The sequence below is a fragment of the Ambystoma mexicanum genome, chromosome 9, assembly GCF_040938575.1.
Source record: "Ambystoma mexicanum isolate Mex_15411 chromosome 9, UKY_AmexF1_1, whole genome shotgun sequence".
Taxonomy (NCBI): domain Eukaryota; kingdom Metazoa; phylum Chordata; class Amphibia; order Caudata; family Ambystomatidae; genus Ambystoma; species Ambystoma mexicanum.
Genome location: NC_090931.1, coordinates 951423157 through 951445339, shown reverse-complemented (window position 1 = coordinate 951445339; position 22183 = coordinate 951423157). Strand labels below are relative to the sequence as shown.

The window sequence follows — 22183 nt, the reverse complement described above, 5'->3', positions numbered from 1 at the left end:
TTCCTGATGGGAGCCAGTGGGCCTCCCTTCTTGCAGAAGAGATGTGATCTTTTTTAGGAATGTTGAGGGCAAAGCGTAGGGCATGGCTTTGGATCACCTGCATTTAGCTGATATTCCATAGGCAGGTTCCTGCCTAGAGAGCATTGCAATAGTCTAGCCTTGCCCCTGTGATAGCTCGAGCAATGATGAGGCAGCTGGCAGGCGTGAGGAAATGTCTGGCCGCATTGATCAATTTGGTTGTGTAGGCGGCAATGGGGTTCACTTGTCTTGTTAGCATGAGGGAGGCATCCAGGTGGATGCCTAGCGTTTTCACTAACGTGGAGACAGGGATTTGTATCCCGTCAATTTTGAAGGTAGATTATTGGGCTTCGAGCTTTTTTAGCATTTCTGGGGAGCCTACAAGAAGGACCTCAATTTTAATGTCATTGAGGCAAAGACGGTTAGTGGCCATCCAGGCCTGTATTGTCCGGTAGGTATTGTTGAGGTTGGTGGGATCATTGTCGTAGTTGCCCGACAAGGATAGGAGACTTTGAGTGTCATCAGCATAGTGGGTGTAAGATATGCCGATGGAGTCCAGGAGGTTGAAAGGGGTTTGGTGAACACATTGTGTAAGGTCGGAGAGACACATGAGCTTTTTGGGACACCGCAAGGGATGGAGGCTGCAGGGGCACTGTCCCAATCAGCAAGTACTCTCATGGCTCTCCCTTCCATAACAGAGGTGATCCAAAAAGTGGCTTCCGGGGGAGAAGTGGGTGGAGGCCTTGAGGTAGTGGCAAAGGCTGCTGAGATGTCTAGGAGGAAGAGCAAGGCTGTTTTTTCCTGATCTCTGAGATCATCCAGCAGATTTTTTAAATCAAGCAGGACTGACTCAGTGCCTTGTCCTGGCCTAAAGCCGGATTGGTGCATTCCTAGAATGTGATTAGCTTCCATGAAGTGCTGTATTTGGTTGTAGGTGGCACTGTCGAGGATCTTAAGGGGGAAAGGGACTGTTATTGGCCGATAGTTGTTGGGAACCACAGGGTCTTGGTCCATTCTTTTTTTTTTTTTTAGCAGTGGTAGGATCCATTCTTCTTTTAGGCTGAGTGGGAAAAGGGTTGAGGTGAGCGACGCATTTATGAACTTGGTGATAAATGGGATCAGGGCTATAGAGCAATCTTTGATGACAAGGAAGGAACAATAATTCCCAGGCATTTTGTAGTTTCCTATCCTTTTGAAGACGACCTCAGACGCATCAGAGCCAGCGTGTCCAAGCCGGTTTGTGACGGTTCGTGTTTCGGTGAGTGTTTCATTGACATCTTTCTCCGGTTGTGTTAATTATTTATTAGTCTAATCTCTGAGGTTTTTGTGTATGACCATGCCTCATTGTGACCTAGTAGCTACTATTCAAAGAAATTGTCAGGCTCGTGTAAGGCTGCTAGCTGAAGCAAATATGCAAGAAAATGATACCATACAAATGATTCAAATGGAATCACCCAAAGCTCCAGTCACTCCTTCCGTGTGCGCCTTTCAATTTCCAAACACGATCATTAGTGCTAATAACTCTGTTATGAGACCACTTACACAAGCTTCTTTAACTAATACAGCCAATCTTAGTGCTCGGGTAGTTTCTTCCTGTGCTCATACTCTATTTAGTACTCCACTGAAATGTGGATTAATAATACCCGGTCTCTGGTATTGCATGCTGTGGAAATTTCGGATTCCATTATGGAAAATAACTTTGATCTATTGGTGCTTACCGAGACCTGGTTACACGAGGCAGCCCTTCATATAGTGGCCTTAGCTACTTCTGATGGCTACATGTGCCTCCATGTTGATCGTGAAAGTGGTAGAGGGGGTGGAGTTGCCATGATCGTTAAACAAAATCGGAGTTTCTACATCTCCCCCCCCTCACTTTGACTTATGTGCAGCTATGTTGTAAAAAATAATTACTGACTCAGTACACTCACTTAGTGTTCTGATTTTGTGTAGGCCTCCTAGGTTTATGCCTCTATTCGAAGAGCAACTCTTACCATTTATAGAAAGCACATCTAAAAGCACTATAGCTTTTATCATTTTTGGCGACTTTAACCTGTGAGCTAATAACCCACTGGATTTTGAAGCCACATCTCTTCTACAAACGTTGAAGTCTGTGGGTTTTGATCAACATGTCGACATTTCACACACAAGAGAAGCAATACCTTAGACTGGATTGTATCTAAGAACCCGTCATTGACATTAAGTTAGTTAGAAAAGTGCATCTGGTCAGAACATTTTCTTCTTCATTTTGAAGTTTCGCTTCTCTCTCAATTACTCGTAAATCAACAAGACCACCAGGCCCAACTCACAATCGCAAGAAAGTTACCCTTGAGGCTTTTAATTCAGTAGTAGTCCCATTTTTACCATCATTGGTAGAGAACCGACCTTTTGATGAGTTTATGTATTCTTTTAGGTCAGCTACCAATCCAGTCTTTGACTTCCTGGCTCCCCTTCGTCCAGTTAAACATAATAAAGTGGCCGTACATAACCAATGGTTCACCCCAGACGTTTGACTAGCTAGAGGGGTGAAACGGAAAGCAGAAAGATATTGGAGAAGTCATCCATCAGATGATTCAGTTTCGGCTTATTAACAAGCCGCCAGACTTTTTAAGGCTGCAGTATTTTAAGCTATGGAGCTTAATTTCAATGATAGGATTGAAAGGGCTACATCTAAGCCAAAGGAACTCTTTTCAGTTCTTCAGGAATTAAGAGGGTCTACTGCTGAGTCCTCTCCTGCTACGGATGATGATTGGTGTCAGCGTATCCTTGATGGCTCCACTCAGAAGACCCTACAACATCAGATACGTATTCAGAACCAGGTTAAGATATTCAGTATGTAAATGTTACGCCTACACCACCTTTCAAAGAATATACTCAGGGTACTAGTCTTTTCTTTCTTTTCAAGACGTTTCAGAAAACAAGGTTTTTGAAATTATCCAAAAAATGAAACCCACATCTTGTAAAGGCGATATCTTTCCGGCTACACTATTTAAAGATTTTGCGCCTGTACTGGTCCCATGACTCACAAGTTGTATTAATCACTCTTTTCAAGAGACTTGGGTCCCTGAGAATATCAAGGAAGCATGGATAACTCCTCTACTGAAAAAGGAAATTCTTGACCCCTTAGTACCTGGCAACTATAGGCCTATTATGAACGTTCCTTTTATTCTAAAAATAATCGATAAAGTAGCATGCTCGCAATATCAATCTTTTGTGGAACTCCAGGATATTCTAGCTAGAGAGCAATCAGGGTTCCGGGTAAATCACAGAACGGAGACTACTGTACTTGATTTAAAATCCAACACCCCGGAAATGATTGAGGAAGGGAACGCGGCATTGCTTCTGCTGTTGGATCTCTCATCAGCATTCGACCTGGTTGATCATGATCTGCTGGCAAACAGACTGATTCATGTTGGGAAATGTACCCGCTTTAATTCCTTTCTGGGCCCGAGGACGGCTTGTATGGTTGGAGGAGAGGCCCAATCCCAGAGGACGCTCCTAACGTGCGGTCTCCCTTAGGGATCATGTTTGTCACCACACCACTGCTTTTCAATATATATGTCAAATGCTTATGCAATCTCCTTTTCTCTCTGGGAGTGAAGTTTGAAACTATGCGGATGATACCCAGATAGTATTTAAGCTTTCTGGGGTGTATAAAGATGATGTAGCATGCGTTGACAAATTTTTCAAAGCCATACAGAAGTGGATGGCCACAAATTCCTTGGCCCTAAAGGATTCAAAGACTGAGTTACTTATCCTGGGAACACCACACAGACTGAAAAACTTAGATATACAATATACATTTCTTGTGATTAATGGGAATACTATCCCAGTATCCGACTCAGTCAAGACACTGGAGTCTTCTTCAATTCTCATCTCCACTTTAAAAAACATGTTTCCTAGCTGAAATCTTCATGTTCGTATTATGATCACTTACTGTGGCAGACTTGTCCTTACTTATCGGAAGCTAATAGGGCTCGCATTGCAGCAGTTATAGTGAATACAAAGCTGGACTATTGCAGTAGTCTCTTGATGGGCACATCTCAAGCCAATATCAAGAAGCTCCAGATGTCACAGAATGGAGCAGTGCGTGCTGTCTGTGGTCTTGGCCATCGATCACAGGTTTCTGAATCCCGCAGGAAACGGCACTGGCTTCCAGTTGAGCAGCACATTTGCTTCAAGAGTTCTATTCTGGTGTTTAAATGTTTGGCGGGCGAAGCCCCACGTTATCTTTCCTCTAGAGTGAAAAGAACCCCTGCTCAATGGACTCTCCGTTCAAACAACAAGGTAACTTTAGTTAAACACTCGTAATCTTAAAAAAAGATTGGCGGGGCCAGCTTGAATTCCTGGGCTCCTTTTCTGTGGAACTCGCTTCCGCCAGAAATTAGAGGCTGTGCATCCATATCACACTTTAAAAAACGTCTAAAAACATTTCTTTTTGATAGGAAATCTGACTAAAATAATGATATGCTCACAGGCTTCCGTTGGGGATTGCCCCACCCTTTCTTTTCTGCATGTGTTAACTCACACACTCTCTTTTTTATGTTTTATGTCCAAGTCCTGTGAGCACCCTAGGCCTTCAGTCGAGTGGCGCAATATAAAAAATCTTTAGATAGATAAAGGCTGGGCAGATATCCCCCTTACATCTGGAGGGTTTGAGGCTTTTGAGGATATTGGCAGTTTCTGGTTCTGTGACTTCTCTGAAGTAGAATGCAGGGGTGTTAGGGCTAGTGGTGGAAGGAGGCATGGAGTGCTGGTTGTGGTACGCTTGGATGGAGGCTTGTATCTGGGCAATTTATAGGTGCAAAGAGTTTATTTTTCCTAGCATGGTGTTTTGGATGTTGGAACACCAGGTCTCGTCTTTCGTTTTGATGATAGGAGGTGAGGATGGGGTTTCTAATTCCCCGAGTTATTGTTTTGTAACTTAATTTGTAAAGGAGCAAGACATTTAAAACACCTTTTGCATAATACAACATGTTGTCATTCAATCTTGACCCTCCACCTTCTCACCCTCCACCCCCATCATAAACTTGGGAAACGTACGGAATCCCAACACTTATCTTATAACACCAACAATGATACTCTTCAAACAGCCATACCTTCATCCTGCTGGTCAAAAGTCCATTCCCCCAACTTAAACCCATCTCCATATATTGTCTATGTGCTATGGGTAACCTTTCTACGATGTCTCAGAAGCTCCGTATTTATCTCACTCCTGTTCCAATATTTCGGCTCCCTCTAAAGGTTATCATAGCTCCACCATGAACTCACATGTCTGTAGGGCTCAATGGGTCACCCCTTCCAACTCCCACCTATGTAGTAGTGTACTTCAATCCTCATTAAATGCCCCCAACCTGTCATGCACAGCCGCCGTTAATTTATTCATCATCATCATGTTATGCACTTTCCGCTCCTAAACCTCCTTTGATGAGAGATGTTCATTTTTCCATCCCTGGGCTATGGCCAGCCGCCCTGCTATATACATTGTTTCCCACATCCTGGGGAGCCCATGTTCATCCCTATCTTTTGCCGGGACCCACAAGAGCGTCTGCAGCGGGCCCAAGCTTAACTGAACCCCTGTGACTTCTTTCATCCAGCTCAGCACTTCCACCCAAACCACACGTACCTTGGGGCACCACAACCACATGTGAGCCAGAGATCCCATTTGGCCACTTCCCCATGTGCAATGAGGAGAGGCCCCTGTAAACATCTTGATTAGCCTCAAGGAATCCCTATGCCACCCCATCAACATTTTTAAGTTATGTTCCATCGTGGAGGTGAACAGATTACCATGAAAGGTTACTTTTATCCTATCCCACAAGGTCCACCCGGTACCTCTAAAATGTTTGTTTCCCAGTCAGGCATGACAAATTCATAGCCTTATATAATTTAGCCAAAATGCCCTTCCTTGTGGATGACGAGTCAATAACCTTCTAAAAAATTGTAAGCTATCTTGCCACCAATCCTCCCCGCTTTGGGTCGGTCAGTATGCCCTTGACACAGATATACTCAAAAACGGAGGCCAAATCCCTCCCGAATTGTCTCCAGATCTAAAAAGAAGAAGAAAAAAAAAACAACTTTGAATAGCTGACCTACCCTCTCAAGGCCCGTGTCAGACCATAGTGGGGTGGGTCTGGAGTCGCTCAGGAATGATTTGAGTAGGGACCAAAGATAGTCTCTCACCTTCAATAGGTGGGCCATCAAATCCTCCAGGTAGGTCCATTAAGTCCTTGTGTCATCTCTCATGTGCTCAAGCATCATCCGCAATTAATAATAATAATCGGATATCGGGAAACCCAAACCCACCTCTGTCCCCGGGGAGCCTTAATGTCACAATTTTCACTCCCAGTGTCTTGTTTTGCCAAATGAATCTATGGATTTCTCCCGTTAATTCAGAGAAGAATCTCTCTGGGAGCTGCCTTAGAATAGCCACAAATAAAAACAACATACGGGGGAGCACATTCATTTTTATGGAGGTCATTCATCTATACCAGGACAGAATTGATGGGGACAACTTTTTAAGATCTGCTTTCAGCTGCTCAAAGAAGGGGTCATAATAAGCTTTCACCATCTCTTGCAGGTTCACTCGTATTCCCAGATATGTTAAGTTCTTTTTTTCGACTGTCATACCAAGATATCGCTTCCTTGAGTCTAGGAGAGAGCTTTGCTTGTTAATTGGCATGATACATGATTTTTCTGCATTCATTCTAAGGCCCGAAAGGTGGCCATACACTGAGATTTGTTCCAATAGTGCCTGGAGTGAATGCTGTATTTCTGTGACGTAGCCCAATATATCGTCTGCAAAAGAGCAATAGCTTACATTCGATCTCTCTACCAGATATGTCCCCAATTTGTCTGTTCTCTCGAATTGTAATCACCAATGGTTTCATCATTAGGGCATAAAGTAGTGGAGAGAGGGGACAACCACGCCTCGAACCTCTTGTTAGCATCATTAACTCAGAGAGCCCCCCATTTATGCGAACTCTAGCCCTGGGTCCATTATAGAGTTCTGCTACCCATCTAAAAAAATGTGTACCAAAACCCATTTTCATCAGAACCTTCATCATAAAGGGCCATTACACATCGATGGCTTTCTCAGAGTCAAGAGACACTAAACAGGCATCCAGGTTCCCCATTTGGGCACAGCGGATCAGATCCATGGTTTTCCGTATGTTGTCTAATCCCTGCCTCCCCCGGACAAAGCCTACTTGATCGCTGAATACCAACATTGGCAAACTCTTCAAGTAATTGTTTAGGAGGGAGATGGGTCTGTACGAGGAACATTTAGTAGGGTCTTTCCTTCGGGATGGCTACTATTGTTGCCGACAATATTGTAGCGGGAAGGGCATTTCCTACCAAACATGCGTTAAATACTTTCACTAAGTAAGGGCAAGCAATGACCAGAATAATTTATAAAACTTAATTGAGAACCCGTCCTCTCCTGGGGCCGTCACCGACTTCATATTCTTTATAGCCTGCAGTAGGTACACAAAAGGTAGCAGGTGCCCCTCTCTAAAAAGAACATGGCATGATGACCTTTCTGTGTTTTTTACCCATTTTGAGAGTCCGCAGCCATCACTTTTTGCACACTGTACTTTTCACAAAGGAGGAATATCCATTTGCATATCAGTCATTGTCCCGCCCACAAGAAAAGTCCAGCACCGAAATGCATGGCAAACATCCTTTCAACAAGAGTGCCAACAGCAACCCAAGACACGTGTTTCGGCCTAGTCGGGCCTCATCAGTGAGGTGGAGCAGTGCCTCTCTGAGCACAGTGAGCAAGGGGTCCATGTCTGGGTTCCCCCAGGTAACGTAGGGTGGCCAACCCCAAGTTCCTTGCAAACATACAAAAAAGGTAACCGGCGCCCGCTCTAGAAAGAACATGGCATGATAACCTGTTCTGTGGTTTTTACCCACTATGAGAGTCCGCAGCCATTGCTTCTGTTATAGGGCGATCAAGGTTCTCCACTATGGCATGGTAAGCCCCTCTGAGAAGATATCTATCTGTACCTCCTCTCCCTTCCATTCCGATGTTAGAGATTGATGGAATATTTAGCTAATTCACTCCTGATGCCCTTATGGTAATATAGGATAACTTCTGTCTTGGTCTCTATGGCCCTAATCGTTCTCAGTTTCCTTTCCTCCCTTAGTCTTCAGTCCAACATCTTGTCCGTTTTGTCCCTTTTTCATGGTACATCTGCTTCAGAAACAGGAGTTTTATTCAGTATCCTGAACCCTAATGGTATTCAATTGTGTTTTATACTGCTGGGCTCCGCGGGAGAAATATGCTTGGCGTGGATACCCCTCAGCTATAGTTGCGGCGAAGATTATTTTTCTGCCCTCCACTCTCTCTTTTCTTCTGGGACCCTATCCTTTTCAAAACTCCCCAAATTGTCACCTCAAAGCCCTCCCAGAGTGACTGAATACCCATTTTCCCAGTGTCATAAATGAGAAAATAATCCTTAATTTCTGAAAGCAATTCTTGTCACCTCCCTATCCTTCAACAGGAAATTGTGGCATCTCCAACTCCCCAAAGGGGCTGGTGTCCATCCCAACCCCTCTACCTCCTTTACCATATCATGGTCTGAGCATGGGTTTGGGGTGGCCAGGGAGTCCAAGACCTGTGCCTTCAAGATTGTATCTACTAAAATTAGGTATTTGCATAAATAGGAATTGTGCACTGTTGAGAAGTAGGTGTAAGGCCTATCCCCTTCCGAGGGGGGTGAAAGGGAGTCTTACCAAGCTCAGGACCTCATTTACACGTCTAAAACGGGCTGAATCTCCAGTATTCTCCTGTGCTGCCGGAACCTTCCCCATTCTCTTACGATCTTTCACTGGGTCCAACACCATGTTGAAGTCTCCCCCAACCACCATTTGACCCTCCACAAACAGAATCAGTCTATCTCTCACATTCTCCCTAAATTTGTACTGACCCGAATTAGGTGCATAGACGGAACCCAGAGTAAACCGGGTGCCATTTAGTTGTCCCTTAACAAATATATAGCGCCCATTCGGATCAGTTCCCGCAAGAAATCCCAAGCAGGTCGAGACCAGAACCGCCAACTACTTTCTTTTCTTCACATCAGAGGACATGCACACTTCTCCCACCTCCCTGGTTTTATAAGGGGTTCCCTGCCCCTCTGCCAATGTGTTTTCTGCAGACACAGTCAATCCAGTCTTGCCCTCTTAAATTCACGGAGAACCATCGACCACATGGTGAATTGAGACCTCGTACATTGAGGGAGCCAATTGATATTTCACCCACAGAACTCGTTTCTCTGCTGCGTGAATACCACACATCTCCCCGCGCCTCAGAGACAATCCCTTCGACAAGCCCTTTTCATCTGAACCTACAATACCCATAAGAACCTTTGAAAAAACGTTCCCTGAAACTTACAACAAAATTTCAATATCAACTCCACCCCCCTTTTTCTCTCCGGGGTGGTGTTAAGTTTCTTTTTTTTTTTTAAACCTTTATTTATAATTGCACACAGGTAGGTTCTTGCACATCATGCATTAGAATAGAAAACATTTGCATTACTATCATTTCCTTCTTTTGTCATTCTGAGTTATCAGTTTCAGCTCTCTCAGATAGATATTGTCTGCATCTGGCCCAAATGTTCCTAGGTCTCGAGGTGGGCTGCACTGAGTCTATGTATAGTTCTTCGGTGTCGCTTGTCCAGATCATGTCTTTATCCCAAACTCGTTTGGTGGGCAGGTTATTAGATTTTCACTTCAGTAGTATGGCCCTCTTAGCTATCAGTAGATTCAGATTCAGTAACTTCTTCCAGGTTGGAATCATCGTCCCTGTTGCTCCCAACAAACATAGCATTGGTGACCATTCAATGGGTTGATCCGCCATTTCGTCTAGGGCTGCACAGACCTCTGCCCAGTACCCCTTCAGTTGTATGCATGCCCACAACATATGGAAGATGTTTGCTTCTTCGGAGTGACATCTCGGGCATGTGCCTGCTATTGTTGGGTATATGCGTTTCAGTTTGGTAGGGGTGTAATGTATTCTTTGGACAATTTTGTAATGTATTCATTTGTATCTGGAATTGCATGATATGTGTTTGGTTAGAGTACATGTCTGTTGCCATTGGTAGTCCTCTATCTGGTGTCCTAGATTCTGTTCCCACTTAGTTTTGGCATCTGTTTATCGGGTGGTCGAGACTGAATAATGGTCTTGTACAATGTGGAGGCCGAAATGTTCCCTTTCCCGGTGGTGAACATGTATCCCAGACCCAGGTTTATCTCTGGTTCGGCTGGAAAGACGGGCCATAGGTTCGCCAGGGATGATTTAATGAGCAGGTGTTAAGTTTCTTAAACCTCTGTGTTCTGGAAATATTTTGCCTGACCATCAGCAGGTCTCGGCTGGTTGTCCCTTCTTTTCAGTCCCCTGTGCCCTGGCAGGAGGTTAAGGGTTCTTCCATAATTTCAGTGGTGACTCATTGAATATAGTCTTCTGTAACTAGTTTATATGAATAGCCATCATGCTCAAAAGAGATTGAAAAAGGGAAGCCCCAACGGTATCTTCATTCCTTTTTTGGTATAGCCATTTCATAAGGAAAACACATTGCTTCCTCCTGGCCAATGTGAAGGTGGATAAGTCTTGATATCTAGTTGATTTAGCGGAGCCATAGTCAAGTGCACCCACTTTCCTAACCCTTTCCAGTGCCTTCATCATTTCCAAAAAATAATGGAACCTAGCGAGCACCTTCCTCGGCCCCCTGGAAACCTGCTGCTCGGTGTGCCCGATCAATCGTGGATTCATCATTTACATCCGAGCCGAAAAGAAGCCTCAACACCTCCATGATAAATCTCTTGATATCGCTCTCTGATTCCTTCATTCTCTGTTCTCGAAGTCATCAATTTTTAGCTTAATTCTGATAATCGATTTGTGTCTCCATTGTGACCAGCAAGGTTTGATTGCTCTCTAGGCCTTGAACCCTTTCATCTATTGAGTCCATCCTCTGATCCATTTTGTCCAACCTCTGGCCCAGCGCTGTGTGCATGCCCCTTATTTCCTCCATTAGCATGGCTATATCCTTCTTGGTGGATACTGGGTCGTCCTCCATCATTCCTACCTGGGTGGGCTCTGTTTGATCAACACTTCATATGGGGGCGTGGAACTGGAATTTCTTTAGGGCTGTTCTCCAGTTCATCTTTGTCAGGGCACCCAGCAATCCCTACGAACCCTACAGTAGCCACTAGAGCTCCTTCCTTCTGATTCAATGACTTGGGATCATCTGACTACGAGCTTGTCGCTGTGAGAGATCATCACATCAGGACCCCCTGATCGGGCACGTCTCTCAGGACTTGTGGGTCCCTCCGGCCACCTATTGTAGGCAAGGATGTTACCTCCCCAACTAAGTCAGTTGTTCACCCACAATCGTGAATATATCTGTGCCCACCGTGAGCTTTTGCTTCCGACACTGGGATCTGCCAGGGTTTTGACAGGGCAGCGAGTCGGAGTGTGGTTTTGGGGCCTTGAAATGTAAAATATAGATGTGAGGGTCTCCAAGTGATCTATTCCATTGCTCGCCTCTACCCAGTAATGTCCTTTGTCCTGTGCTGTGGGTGCTGTGGTCCGAGTTCATGACTGTAGGTGTGACTCTGGGAAGACCAGAGTGGCCACCTCTAGGCCTCCTTCTCCTCTGTGTCTGGGGTCACAGTTTACGTCTCCTTTCCAGCTCCCAGCAGTCTAAGTGCTGGCTGCTCACTTCGACATGCTATGTCCTCAAGCCCCCCGGCATGGCCCCCTACGTCCACTGCAAGCCTTCGACCTCCCCTTCATCTCGCCCCTTCAAGTCTCTTTAGGCCTCAATATTCCAGCAACACTGCGTTAGTTGCCTACTTCCTACAGGTGCTAACCTTGCAATTCATCTGGCTAATGTAGACTATCCCAGTAGGGGCGGCGTGTCCCCCTCCTCTATATTTATTAACCCCCAGCTGCGTCCAGGGGGAATTACCAGCTTGTGACAGTCTTACTCGAGTCCTCTGAATTTCCAGGTATGGTTCAGCACTGTCACTCCTGGGTCGGCACTGCTGCAGCGCTGGCTTCCTCGCTGCACTTTTTCCAATGGCAGAGCTGCCTCCCTCATCATATATCCCCAGGGACATGCTGCTGTTTGCGGGGTTACTGCTGAGGCCTCAATGATGCAGTACAAGTGGTGTGCCCGCCTATTAGCAGGCTCCTCAGGGCCAGGCCCTCAGCGCTTAGGGTCCGCACCCATACAGATCGTGCGTAGCATTTCACCTGCTCTCCGCTATGTGACCATTCTGCTGTCTTTCCCGCCGGAGTCTTCCACATGGCTAGCTCAGTCGTCCAGCCTTGGATTTGCCTCAAACTTGGAATGGATGTGCCCCAAACTTCCTTCTCATGGGGGCAATCCCAGATAAGTACCGGGGGGTGGAGGTATAAAGGGAAGGCTCAGTGCCCCTAAAGGCCCTCTCAATCAGGAGCCTTGAGGAATGGCTAGCTTTCCAACATGCGCCCCCAGGTGGCCCTCCCCGAGTATTTTAAAGATTTCCTGGGTGTTGGAGTTGGCGTTAGAAATCCTCGTGTGGTATGCAGCAGATTTGGTTGCCAGGATCACCTATTTTTATAGTTCAGAAATGTTACTGAAATTGGTTTTGAGGGCACCAGAGGATGATTTTTTTTCCAGGTAGCTTCGGTTAGGTGCTTCTACGAGCGCAGCTCCTGGAGGTCTGGAGTGAACCAGGAGTTGATGTGTCTAGCAGGTTTAGCCTTGTGAGTGGTCAAAGGTGCTACTGTGTCAACTCCTGTGGTCAGTGTGTTCAGATAAATGTCCGCTAATGCACTAGGGTCATTTGATTGGAGGTGTTCAAAGTGAAGTGGTGAGAGAAGGGGCATGATATGATGTATGATATGCGATTTATAACACACTTAATACCCAGAGGTTTCTAAGCGTGGACCCGGGGATCGAACCTGTGGTGCTCTGTGTCGTCTTGCTTCCAAGACGAGCACGTTGCCCCTGAGCTATCCTCCCAAGACAAATTTTCTTTCTTCATCTTGCGAGAGCTACAGGATCAGGTAGGTGGAGGGGGGGTAGTGGTGGCTGCTTAGTGGGAGTGAAGGATAGGGTCACAATATGGTGGTCTGAACAGGGGCAGCGTGAGGTGGAGGTGGTTATTTGACTGTTAAGGTCCCCATTCCAATCCAAAGAGCGGCCTTTGATGTGGGTGGGGTTTGTAATGCACTGTTTAAATCCTAGGGCACCCAATGTGTTTGCCGTAGAGGTGGCATTGTGGTCCAGGGAGTCATTAAGACCTAGGTCAAAATCTCCTAGCAGAATGATTCTGGGGGTAGGCTTGATGTTAACCCCAATGGTGTGAGGTCTTCCTCGAAGAATGTGGGGGGCGATGGATAACGTGGATCGTGAGGGAGTCTCTGGGCGAGGTGGCTAGTTCAACTGAACGCACATCAAAATTACCCTCCGTCAGAGTATTAGCAGGTCTAATTTGGAAGGGGTCTTTGAAGATGAGGGTGACATCTCCTGCTCTGGAATAAGGTCTGTCACTTTTCAGGATAGAGAATCCTTCCGGGATGGCTACGGACAAGGCTGGTCCTGATGCAGCGTGCAGCCAGGATTCCGAAATGGCTAGCATGTTGAGATCTTGTGGAATTATGAGGTCATTTATGTTTAGGGCATGGGCTGGAATGGACCTTGCGTTTATGATGGCTCCTTTTAGCCTGGATTGAGCAGGTGTTTGGTCAGCTGGGGGGTGATTATAGGAGGTGACGTGGTCGATAGGGATAGTTTGGCGACCTCCCTGACCCGAAGTTTCTTGGGATGGTCAACCAAGGTGGGTGAGTGGTTGAGTGCAGGAGTCTGTAGTCGGGAACATTCTTAGGAACACCCCCTCCATCCTACACCCCCTTCCACCGGACAGATGTCTTTGTTTTTATCCCCCAGATAGTCAGGCTGTTTGGCCCCACATATCCAGTACCTTCCTTTTGACCATTCTGTTGAATCAATATGAGAAGAATGTATGGTCTTCTAGCCGCTTTTATCCATGAAGGTTACTCATAAGGTCTTAAGGTGCAGACTATTTCTGGAAAGTGCAGTGTCAGACAAAGTGCAAGTGCATATTGAATCGCAACCCACAAGAACATAGTTACAACTAAAGCAATTGCAAAATGTTTGCAATTATTGCTAAAAACAACATACCTTATTAAAGTACTGTGAGAAAAAGTACATTATAATATGGTAAAATGTAACAATCACACCATATCATATTAAAAAGAACATAAGTAAATTCCCATATCTAGCCCTTATTGTGTTAACACAGGGTCCCAAATAGTATCTCTCAGTGGAGGCACAGAGAACCTCAGGGCACACCAGACTAGCTTGGGAGGTCTTTTGAAGTCCGTCTCCTCCCTACTCACTTGATGCATAACGTTAGAGGGTCAAAGTCTCAACATAAGGGCAATTCCTGATTGGCGTGGGAGGCTTTCTCCACTCAGTCTCATCCCCCAACCCCACTCTTTATAGTGCCTTCTAGGTTCCACTGCCAAACAAACACTGGAGAAACAGCAAACAGAGTTGTAAGCGTTAACATGGATAGCTGTATCACTATTAGTAGCAATGGGTGCACAGTTAGGAATGCAGTCACATGGCCAGAAATGCAACCTAAAAAAGCAACTGCTAAAACTCTCCGAAAGCCCCTACTTAATAGTCCACTATTCATCTAAATGAGCAAAATGTGTAAGGACTATGTAGATTATGAGCTGAGAGACCACGAGGTGACCAGAACGCAGAACTCTGATAACACCACCAGCTGCCACTCAAGTCTCTTCCGGGAAGTCTCCCATCTACCTCCTTTGGTTTCTTTACCAGATTGTTAAGTCAGTAGCGTGCCATATCCTTAAGCAGTGAGACCACTACTGCGCTAGTCCAACTTAGGGAGACCAGGCAGAAGCAGCTCAGTGTGTCCGTCTCACCGGCTTTTTGTAAGGATACCAAAGGTCCACTTCCAGATACAGGTATCCCACAGCTTTCATTGGGTTCACGGGTCAGGGCAAAACACGGACCAAAGAAGGATCAAAGGGCAGAGTAGGGTTATGCCATTTTCTGTTCCCAGCATGAACAGCGGGGACAGCCAGCTCGAGCCCCTGCTCTGCAAAACTGCAGGTGGGTTTCAAGTCTTCCTAGACACTGGCCTTGTAGGGGATGAAGAAAATCTTCATCAGTGCATAAAAGTGAATGGGAAGCCCATAAAGAAAAATCAAAATAGGGGTAATATGGTCGAGGTTATGCACTCCAGTATTTAAACAGGCAGCTGAATGTAATAATGCCTTCAGTAGGACCCAGGTGGAAGCTGGGTGTCCTATGAAGGGACCATTGCCGCCATCCAGGCAAAAAAGAACCAACGCTTGAATGGGAGTGCAGAAGTTCCAAGGAGAGAAAAAAAGCTTCTAATTTACGAAGCAGAAACAACTGAAAAAACAAGATTGTGTAAATCAGGGTGCATGTGCTTTGAAGTTTAGACTAGAATAAAGAGATTTCACATAAAACATTGAGCTGGTGGTGACACCTAAAGAAGATCGGAGCAAGCTACTCCTGAATAAGTTCCAACCGAGAAGAGGAAGAAGACTAATTTAGTTTCAAAGAGAGCAAAGACATTCAATGCTTGAAGGCAGTATGGCAAACCCATAGCTGGTGGCTTTTCCCAGAGACTACACGTTTAGATATAATTGAGATATAATGGAGTGTGGTCAGTGCACAGATGTACCTTGACATCTATTTCAGAGAACAAATCTCCCAGTGGATGAAGTAGATGTTGAATAACATGGGTGACAGGACAGAGCCCCTCAGGAAATCTGTAACTAGGGTTAAGAAATCTGACCTCTATGAGCCCACCTGCTGAAACAGAGTTTGGAAAGTCGGAAAGGTTGATAACCATGTCAGAAAAGGACAATTGAAACCCATATAAGCAGATATAATGTTACTAAAGATCTTGTGGCTCACCCTGTCATACCGCTGATAGATCGAGAAGGACGAAGAGAAACATACTCCCAGAATCTAGCACAGGAAGGGCATCCTCCAACACCTAAAGAGTGGCTGTCTCAGTTCTACACCAGGGCTGCAAGCCAGAATGATGGGTGCTCAAAAAAGCGTTAGTGTATTAGTGCTAGACAAGCTAAACTGATGCACACCTCTCAAGGAATTTCTCTAAAAAAGGGAGATTGGCGATGGGTCAATAATTCGAAAAACCTGTTGGTTCAAGGCCAGTTTTTATCACCAGGAGGAGTACCTGCCCACTTGTCCACAAATCCAGAAAAACGCCTTGAGTAAATGAGGCACTGCTCAACTGAGGCCAAAGAGGGCGAGCATGTTCATCCGGAACAGATCTGAGCAGAGATGCACGCAGGAAGAATATCGTAAACATTAGAAGTGACTTTCATACCAGATAATGAGGTTAGAAAGTCAGAATCAGACAGACGTGAAGGAGTTCCAAATGGGGACAGAGAGAGGGATAACAGATAAAGGAAGAACTAACGAGTTAAACGATTTAGAATGATTAATAGTTTAAATATATAAGGTGAACAATTTTTCACTGAACTTAGAACATTTATTTGGTCAAGAAAAAGTCAAAAAGTGGAAACATTATCAAAACTGTGGCTAGCACAGTGTGGTGAAAATGTTGGGTTAGCACAGACTAGATTCCGAGGGCCTTAAAGTGGCCGACTCATGACCATGCTATGGATGTAAAACTGTGATGTTGCATGACATCGCTGAAATCAAGAGTCTCTGATCTCTACCTGTATGTGTCAGATTGCTCCTCTCCTGCCTGAAAGTCTAGGATATGACCTGAAGAATTATTGTTCGGTTCTGGTTCAAGGGGTTTCTCCCGGTTTCAATTGACTAAAGCCATTGATGGCTGATGATGGAGAGGAATAGGTAGGAATGATACCCAGTGGGATAATGTGTTTAAGATGGCAAAGTCTATTATGTAGTAACTGTCATGACCCATCGGACACGCCCCTTCTAGGCCTCCTGGTCCCTGTCACATCGGGGCTTGTACTCTGTTGTACTACCAACATGGCTGCAAACACTGAACGCTGCCTACCAGCCTTCACGTTCATTGCAGCATGCTCGATAAAATAGCCACACCCCCGCGCTTCCGTGTGTCTCAACGCTACTGTTAGCTGTGGCTAGACGTGTGCCCGTAGTTCGCTTTCCCGGACCCTTGCTTCATTCTATCCCTTCTCCTTCTTACCCAACCTTCTCCCGGAATCCGTGCACCCGCCTCAGAGTGCTTCTTCCCCTTATTTTTTCCTGGATTACCTGGAGTTTACTATCGATCCCGGACAAGAAGTTGAATGAACACTGGAAGCCGAAGACGGCCGAGCGGGCTTGTACAAGACCCGAACCATAAGGAAGAAAACTTCTACACCGGAATCCATCAAGCAGTGAAAACAGGTGAGAAAGGGGGAAACCTGTGACAGATTGAGACAACACCTGACCGAAGTCGATACAGACATGGAGGCGGCCAATCAGGATCTTATGCGCGACATGGAGGAACTATCGACCGAAGTACAAAACCTAAAGGCAGAGAATGCCGCGCTAAAGCAATTGGTTTTATCCCGCAATTCTGCCACGAAGGAGAGCGTGCTATTGAGCGGCATTGTTGACATATACGATGGGTCAGCAAAGAACCTTCGTGGATTCCTAGATTCCTGTTTGGTCCACTTTACTTTTAAGCCCTATTATTTCTCCACCCCCAGGGCTAAAGTGGGCTTTATTATTTCACACCTTACCGGGAATGCATTAACCTGGGCCATATCATTAGTTAATGCCGGAGATGCCCTCCTGGATGATTATGACGGATTCATTCGAGCACTTAAGACCATGTTTGACCGCCCAGATCAGGTCTATAGTGCTCAGGAACGCCTTCTGGATTTCCAGCAGGGCTCCTAGGATATGCTCACATATGTTACACGATTTAAGCAATTGGCTAAAGAAGCAGACTGGTCCTCTGAAGCCTGTTTCACTCTCTTTCGAAGAGTGTTGAACGAAGACATCAAGGATGAACTGGCCAGGGTGGCACGTCCAAGTTCATACCAGGCCCTTATGGATCTTGCTCTACAGATTGACTCTCGCATACAGGAAAGGAAGGCAGTGAAAAAGAAATCCGAAGACAGTTCTGCCCCTATTAACCAACCTGAACCCATGCAATTAGGGGCCTTCCGTAGACCAAAATCCCCCCAAGAAAGATTACGAAGGATCCATACCGGCTTGTGCATGTATTGCGCATCGGACAAACATTTAGTGAGAGAGTGTCCTATAGTTCCTCCACGGCGTTCGGGAAACGCCAGCTCCCGATCCTAGATGGAGCGCAGTTTCGGAAAGAGATGTTGGCTCCACATCTATACCATCCTTGAACTCTCCTGGACAGAACAATCTGGTAATTTTACAGGCCTTTCTATCGCTATCCAAGAAGAACACCTACCCCATTCTGGCGTTAGTGGACTGTGGGGCCATGGGAATATTCATAGACCAAGAATGGGTCCTTAAACACCATATTCCCTACGAATCCCGGAATGTCATGCAACCTGTAGAAGCAATTGATGGGAGACCCCTTTCTTCCGGACCAATAACCCTCCAGACTATGGAAATCGAGCTAGCAATAAACCACCATTGAGAGAAGATAAGGTTTGACATCATAAAGTCCGCCCATTACCCATTGATTTTGGGAATGCCCTGGCTACAAAGACACAATCCATACATCAATTGGGCAGCAGGTTCCTTGTTCCTGGGTTCCGAATATTGCATGTCTCATTGCCTACCCCTGGACCCTGCTCTGACACCAGCGGAAGGACTTTCAGCAAACCATCTAGGTCCACTCTCGGTCTCAAACATCATCCAGGTTCCTAAAGTCTATCAGGAATACTCTGACGTGTTTTCTACTGCTATTGTTCAAGCCTACCTCCTCATAGACCAGAAGATTGTGCTATTGTAACCGAACCTTCAGCTGTGATCCCCTTTGGGAGGATGTTCATTCTATCCGAACCCGAGAAAAAGGCCCTTCATGAATACCTAGATACTAACCTTGAAAATGGCACCATACGACCATCTAAATCTCCAGCAGGAGCATCACTGTTTTTTGTTCCGAAGAAAGACACCAATGAGCTCAGACCTTGCCTTGATTATCGAGGCCTAAATCAGTGCACCCTAAAGGATCGATATCCTTTGCCCTTGATCTCAGACATCCTGGAAGCAGTAAGAGGAGCCGGGTATTCACCAAATTGAATCTTAGAGGTGCCTATCATCTGATCCGTATTAGAGAAGGTGACGTATGGGAGACAGCCTTCAGGACACCCTTTGGTCATTATGAATACTTGGTCCTGCCTTTCGGACTAGCTAAAGCCCCGGCGGTCTTCCAACGTTTCATGGATCGGGTGTTTTCGGATATGCTATTCCTTTTTGTCATCGTGTATCTGGACGATATCTTAATATTCTCGAAGGACCCACTCAAGCCTGAGGAACATGTTAAGGCAGTGTTACAACGGCTACGTGAACACAAGGCTCCTGGAAAAACCCAGAAAGTGCCTCTTTCATGTCCCTACTGTCCACTATCTAGGATTTGTTCTTAGCCCAGAAGGTATTGGAATTGATCAATCCAAGTTGAAGGCTATACTATCTTGGCCAAGTCCGACCACCGTGAAACAGATCCAGTCCTTCTTGGGCTTAGCTAATTTCTATAGGATATGTGTACCTTCCTTTTCCGAGATAGACCAACCAATTATTGTCTTGTTGAAGAAAGACGCTCCCTTTCATTGGGCAACAGCTCAGGAGGAAGCCTTCCAATGCTTGAAAACAGAGTTCAATCAAGCTCCCATCCTGGCTCAACCTGATATCAATCGGCCCATCTTGGTGGAAACAGATGCCTCTAACTACGCCATTGGAGAAGTTCTGAAACAAGAATTTGACGACAGACTGGAACATCCTATTGCTTATCTTTCACGGACCTTAACTCCCAGTGAAACCCACTACTCTGTTTTAGAAAAGGAACTGTTAGCCATCCGTCAAGCCTTTACCAAGTGGTGTCATTTACTCTTAGGAGCAAAACATCCGGTCCAGATTCGCACAGACCATCGAAATCCTGATGTATTACAGGCCTTGGAATGTAGAAATAGCCGTCAAGCCCGTTGGGCCTTCTTCTCTGCCCAATACCAGTTCCAGATTCACCATGTCCCTTGAACGCAGAATATAATTGCTGACGTCCTGATTACGAACCTCCTGAAGACTGGACATTCCCTAAGATGTTTCCCCATACGATATTTGTAGCTCACGCAATCAGCCGCCTGGAAGAAATTTGCTTACAAACCAAGTCCTCTGAACTCTGGAAGAACATTTCAAGGAAGAATCAAAGGGATCTGAAAACCAAGGACAGATATTTGTTCAGAAATAATCCTTTAGTCATTCCCACACAGAAACTACAACAAAGGATAATAAACCTTTGCCACGATACACTTCACTCTGGACATCGTGGCATTAGCAATACCCTCCGTATCATACAAAGGCAATTCTGGTGGCCTAGAATGAAGACTGCCGTAAAGCTGTACGTCCAAGCCTGTTCTGTCTGTAGTCAGAACAAACATGATAACAAGAGACCGGCGGGTCTCCTACTGCAGCCTACACTACCAACAAGGCCCTGGAAATTTATCGCTAGACTTCATTGTGGAATTGCCACCTTCCAGGGGATACACAACTATCATGGTCACCATTGACTTGTTCACTCATTTGGCTCATTTTACACCACTGTATAAACTACCATCCTCATCAGAACTTGCTGGAATTTTCCTGGAACACATATTCCGTCTTCATGGTCTCCCTTCCAAGATAATATCGGACAGAGGACCCCAATACATTTCTCAGTTTTGGAAACACCTTTGTCGAATACTAGGAATTCAACGTGCTCTCTCCTCCGGCTATCATCCCCAAACCAACGGAGCTACAGAACGTGTGAATCAAACCTTAGAACAAGCTCTTCGATGTTTTGCTACCAAGGTCCAGGATGATTGGTCCCTTTTAATACCTGTGGCTGAATTCGCCTATAATAACTTGGATCACTCGGCTGTTAAAACCAGTCCTTTTTTCTGTAGCCAGGGGTTCCACCCTTTGGTTCTACCTTCTGTCCTCCCCCATCCTACAGTCGATTCCTGGATTGAAATGCTTATCAATGTACAAAGAGAAGCCAAAGAACAGCTAGAAAGAGCCCGGAATCAGACCAAACATTATGCAGACTCAAAGAGAAGACCAGGGCCCTCTTACGCAATAGGCGATAAAGTAGGGTTATCCTCGAAACTACTGCCTAGACATCTATTGCCAAATAAACTGGCTCCCCGATATTATGGGCCTTTTCCTATAAAAGAAATCATCAACCCAGTGGCCTTCCGCCTCAAATTGCCAGATTCCTGGAAGATCCATCCAGTTTTTCAAACATCTCTAATAAAGCCATAGATCCAGACCTTTCGGACTAACCTCAGACCTATCCCTGTCCTTGTCAATGACCAACTGGAATATGAAGTCTCCCAAATATGTGACTCCAGACATAAACGTGGTCAGCTCCAGTACCTGGTGGAATGGAAATGATATCCACCCAGTGAACGCACTTGGGAAGCCGTCTCCAATTTGAATACCCCCAGGTTACTCCGAAGGTTCCATCTCATACACCCAGGCAAACCTGGCAGGACGGGTTTTCGGAGGAGGCATGCTGTCATGACCCATCGAACACGCCCCTTCTGGGCCTCCTGGTCCCTGTCATGTCGGGGCTTGCACTCTGTTGTACTACCAACATGGCCGCAAACACTGAACGCTGCCTACCAGCCTTCACGTTCATTGCAGCACGCTCGATAAAATAGCCACACCCCTGCGCTTCTGCACGTCTCAACGCTACTGTTAGCTGTGGCTAGACGTGTGCCCATAGTTCGCTTTCATGGAACTTTGTTGCGTTCCTGGTTCCCGGACCCCTGCTTCATTCTATCCCTTCTCCTTCTTACCCAACCTTCTCCCGGAATCCGTGCACCCGCCTCCGAGGGCTTCTTCCCCTTATTTTTTCCTGGATTACCTGGAGTTTACAAGAAGATCAACGAACACTGGAAGGTTAAGACAGCCGAGCGGGCTTGTACAAGACC

At 45.8% G+C, this 22183-nt stretch overlaps 1 protein-coding gene across 2 annotated transcripts in view; it reads right to left on the bottom strand.

Annotated features, from left to right (window-relative positions):
* Positions 1-22183, bottom strand: part of ATF2 (activating transcription factor 2) — a 1079253-nt gene that overhangs the window by 816242 nt on the left and 240828 nt on the right. The window lies entirely within an intron of this gene.